The following is a 5,480-nucleotide window of genomic DNA, read 5'->3' as shown; positions in this document are numbered from 1 at the left end:
GGATAAGTTGCAACAAAGCAGGTGAGTCTGTAATACCATTGATAATCTTGAATATGCAAATCAGATCAGTGTCCCTTCTACGTTTCTCCAAAGAAGAAATGTTTAAAGTTTGTTCAACTTCATCATATGAGTACTCTCCTCTTTCAAGACCCAACCTCCAAGCGATTCCTCGTAGGAAGCGATGTTGTACGGATTCTATGTGACAGATGTGGACAGCATAGAAAGGAGACCAAATAACACTAGCGTATTCAAGGTGAGGGCGAACTAACGAGCAGTAAAGAGTTTTAAGGGTACTTATATGTTTAAAGTCAGAGGTTATTCTATGAACAAAGCCAAGTAGTTTAAGTGATTTGTTAACAATGTTGTTAATGTGGTCACGGAAAGAAAGTTTGCAGTCTAGAGTGACCCCAAGATCCTTGATAGATGTTACAGTAGATAAACAAACATTGTTTAATTTATAATCAAACTGAATAGGTTTTTTGGTTCTATAAAAGGACAAAATTTTACATTTATCAACATTAAGTTCCATGCAGTTTATTTTGCACCAATTATTAAACGAGTCAATATCACGTTGAAAATGTAAGCAGTCAAGGTAGGATTTAATTATCTGAAGAATCTTATTATCATCCGCAAAAAGCCAGAAGCGTGTATGAGAAAAAACTTTGGTGATGATATCAATTGACAAGAATATATAAAACATCAATTAGAGAATTCACCTGCATCCAAACTATTTCTCACGAATTAACACTTGACGTGTATAAACATCTGCCCTGATGACGAACACTGTAATGTTGTCCGAAACGTTGGCTAAAAAAGAAGGTAGCGCAACAGGGCATAGTAACCTAATAATAAATTACTTTGTTACTTTGGGATTAAGTGGCAACAAATAAAAGTAAGGATGGGTTTATTATCTAGAAATAAAAAATATTTAAGAATACTAAAAATGTGTTACCACAAGAAAACATAATAAAAAATAAATTAATTAGCATCCTACTATATAATATGTCTGGCGCTGGGCTTGCATAGGTAAATTGAAGGTGTGATACCAGTTCGTTCTTGATGCGAAGTAGTAGATTCCGGTTCTTCACAGCAACTCCCAGTTTATAATTTATCCAAAAAATAATCATGTAGTCCAATGCAAAACAGCCTCACGCTGCTGGTCTCCAAAAGGGACAATCAGGATCGGCAGATGCCATCCGATTCCATCAATCCAATGGTTAATGCTCCATATGCAAAGCTGATGCTCACAAAAATTGGCGAAGGTGTTCGTCGAACCTCAGCCAAGAGGAATGCTCGCTGCTCTGGGCTGGTGATTAAAGAATGGCCACTGCTTCCAATGCAAATCACAGATCCTTGCTCCCTCAGGTTTGGCAACTCTCCAAGTCAGAATTTCAGGGCTGTCAATTTCACCAATAGCAAAATCACAATGTGTTAAAGGTCCCACACACCAAGACCATAGATGCGATGTAAGTAAAGTGATTTTAATAATTTTGGTCGTGAAAATATCGAATAATGTCTAATTTCAATCATTTTTAATTATTTCCCATATGTTTGGCTGTCATCTTTTCGGTGTGATTGCAAAGTTTGATTGCAAAATGGATTTTGGTAAGGTTTTCAGCATCATTTAGAGAATTTCTTCCGGAAGGTTTGTATATATACACATTTACAAATACGCATGTATTTTATATACATATTATATATACATTTATATGTATATAAAACATGCATATTACATTTATAGAAAGAAGAGAAAAGTCGATTATACTCGTACGTAATCAAGTCGTAAACAAAAATATTTTCGGGTGCTTAAATTGCTAACGCTGGATAAACCTTATGAGATACATCAAAATAATGTGATACGGAATTGTTCATCTTTAAAAGACCTACAGAAAAGTCCAAAAACATTATGGTATATGTCTCCTAAGGATAACCCCCAGCAACGCCAGGTACGTGTTTCCTAGTAAAATGTAAAATAATATTCCTCAGGTCTGTGTCTGAGGCCATAAAGAAACCCATGTTGATGGCGTTTCGATATTCTCATTTAAATTTTTTTATATTGGACATCTGTTGGAAGTCAACCGACTTTTTCGATAAGTATAGAATGAATTTTCAACTTATTAGGATTAATTTATCGGAGCTTTAAACATCATTGTAATATTTAATCATTGAAGAATATCAACAACTATCGATGAACATACGAAACAGACAATTGAAGTCGCGAGTTCAAATCTCGACATGCACAACTCAATTTTATTTGATTGATTTTTGTTACTTCGAATTTACTCATTTAAAACAATATATAGTATATTTGCTACACGTTCCAGAGTGGAAGATACTCTCAGTGTCGCTCTGGTGAAAGACCATCATTCAGAATTGAAAAGTTGCTTGAAATAGCTTTCGCTTTGTTTGGTGACCAGATCTGAACCAGCCAGGTACTCCCCCACCTTCCTCTTCTTCATCTCTTTCCCATCTCCACTACCTTTAGCCACACAAAACATCCCTATTAGGGATGCCATAGTCTCGCAGGTTCCAGACTGTTGGGAGCAATTGGGACGTTCACAGAATATAATAGTTCACAGGTTACTTTGTGTCTGGAATATCTAGATCAACGCAATTACTTTCAACTCCTAACGTCATCTCCATCATGAGCTATGAAGCTTTAAAAAATATTTGTACAACGGTTACAAAATAAAAACAATGAGTTAGCAACTATTTGACAAATAAAAAAAACTCCGCTAGTACTAAGATTGAAAAATGTGGAAAAGTATCACCTGATATTATTCACTTTCCTTTCTCTGAAAAATAACATAATATATAATCGCACATAAATGAATAAAATAAAGGATTTTTTCCAAGGAGAAATATACACACGACATTCAATACTTGGACGATTTCCATATATATTTGATTTTATGTCAGCAGTGTCAATTTTCCCACACCACACGGTACAAATTTCAAATTACGTACATTTCATACCGGGTGTCACACTAGAACACACATTGAAGGAATAATATATTTAATCTATTTATTTTATAATTTTTTAAAACTGTCGAAAATAATGTGACCTTATTGTGGTACCCCGTTCTAAGGTCACGTTGTAAAAAAATATATATTTATTTAAATCACATATGTTCGCAAAATAACTTGAATTGATATTTTAAATAACAAACTAACTAACCGTTACAACGTTTCCTTGCAGGGTCAAGCAGAGAGGATAAACCAATACACAATTTGGTCGTGGCACACATTCTTTGCTTCATTTTTATTCATATATCATACTCTTCAATTATTCTGACTTATCTCTTGATGCGAAGGAAGTTTTTTTATAAAAAGATTGACAAACGTTCCCGGGTATCGAATAATCAGACAATATTTAAAAAATCTCCCATTGTCATTGTAACTGTAAAGGAAAAATATTGCTTGTGTCGTGATGTCGTAATGATAGGATTTAGCCAGCAGAGGAATTTTTTTAGCCAATGACATGTCATCTTTTGAGATTCGGTGTGTAGGGTTTTTTTTAAGGATCCTGAACATACCTCACCCGATGAACCCCGTCAACACTGCTAAATCACAAAACGTAGCGAACCACTTAGGGTGACCTACGGCAGAGATGCTGGTTATCGAATAAATGGTTCCCGGGGCGGCGGTACCAAAACATACCTCCCAAATCGAACACACGGCACCTGAATGGTCGTTGGATTCACCTGATCATGCCATGTCTTCCTTGGGCGTCCCCGGCCTCTTCTACCATTCTCTTATGTGTCATCTTATATTATCTCTGCACTTATTTCTTCAATTAATCTGTTCTACATGGGCGGACATTTAAAATCTACAAACTCAAATTAATGGTTTTAATATTATATTATCATAAATATTAGTATGACTTAAGCAGTATCAACCCTCAAATTCCATACAGAGGATTGAAGGGGTGGTTTTGGGGTGGTTTTGGGATGGTTTTCAGGGGGTGGAAGTACGAAAAGTTCGCCCCAACATCTCTCTTAGTCCCTGCTAGAACGAGGAAATAAAAATGTACGAAATGGAAGAAAAATGAACCAGGATTTCGTAGGTTTGAGCGCACAAAGGAAAATAATCAAAATCTAATGAATGTAACCTTACAAAGACTAAAAGAAGACTTTTTTGCATTGTGAATTCAACCAGAAATATTATTTGTATGAACACAACTTTATTGAATGCTAGCTGAAGGTTCCGGCGTTATCCGGGCTTTAAGCAGAGTTTTTGAAATCAGTAGTAAACTTATCCTTTTTTTAATGATAAACTAATGTTTATAAGACAAGGTTTTATGCACAGCACAAATGATAACAAATTATAATAAGCAATATTATTATTAAGGCGATTAATTATTATATCTAAACTTGTTTTATAAACATTAGTGTATCATTAACACAATAATAATACAGGGTTTTCCAATAAGAGGTGTTATTTTGAATATAATTAAGGAATTAATGATTTTTTATGGCCGGAATTGGATGGTATTGATCTGGACAACGTTGACTTTCAACAAGACGGCGCTACGTGCCACACAAGCAACGAAACCATTGATCTTGTATGGGAAAAGTTTCCGGACCGTGTTATCTCTCGAAGAGGTGATCAAAATTGGCCACCGAGATCTTGTGATTTAACACCTTGTGACTTCTTCCTTTGAGGCCACGTGAAAGAGAAGATCTACGCCAACAGCCCAGCGTCGATTTCAGACCTCAAAGATGGAATTCGTGAGGCTGTCGAGGACATAAGGCAGCCACTTTGCGATTTGGTTATGGAAAATTTCATGAAAAGGATATGGTCCTGTAGGCGTGGTCGTGGTGGTCATTTGACTGATGTTATTTTTCACTATTAACGGCACACCTTCCTCTTTATAATGAAATAAACATTTAATCATTTATATTAAAAAAATGGCATTTTTATTTGAATATCAAAATAACACCTCTTATTGGAAAACCCAATATATGACAAATCAAAATATTTAACCAACAAATGTAAATATAATATGTCTCGACGCTATCTAGTGGTAAATTAAGCACTAACAAAGCCTTTCCTACAAAAATATAGTATAGTTTTTACAGGTGAAAAAAATAAATTAAGCAGTAATTGTTGATTGAAGTACTAGTACATATAGAATTATTTGGCGTGTTGGAAATAAGCCGACGTAGCTCAGTGGTCCAGAGCACCTGACCAGACATCAGAAGGCGCGGGTTCAATTCCCGTCGGCGGCATTTATTTTTACTCGGGAGATGTTTTCAATTTGTATTGATATTTCAGGCGAATAATTATTGCTTATAATAATTTAGTAATAAACCTCTTTTTTAATGTTAAGTGTGCGAAATTTTATCATGAAGTATCAACATTCTGTTTTAGCGTGGTAAAAAGTGATGGGATGGTTTTTAGAAATTTCACATAGACAATAAACTTCTTGTTTTGAAGATCAAGTGTGCAAAATTCGGAATCATTAATTGCATCAATCT

The 5,480-nt window shown here is 35.1% G+C and overlaps 1 non-coding gene across 1 annotated transcript; it reads left to right on the top strand.

Annotated features, from left to right (window-relative positions):
• Window positions 1–5,158: 5,158 nt before the first annotated feature.
• On the top strand, window positions 5,159–5,231 carry TRNAS-AGA (transfer RNA serine (anticodon AGA)). The gene has a single exon. It is a non-coding gene; the product is annotated as a tRNA-Ser (tRNA).
• The last annotated feature ends 249 nt before the right edge of the window (window positions 5,232–5,480 follow it).

The sequence above is a fragment of the Hesperophylax consimilis genome, chromosome 29 (genome assembly GCF_061612785.1).
Source record: "Hesperophylax consimilis isolate HC1 chromosome 29, BYU_Hcon_1.0, whole genome shotgun sequence".
Lineage (NCBI taxonomy): Eukaryota > Metazoa > Arthropoda > Insecta > Trichoptera > Limnephilidae > Hesperophylax > Hesperophylax consimilis.
This window is presented reverse-complemented; position numbering and strand designations above follow the sequence as displayed.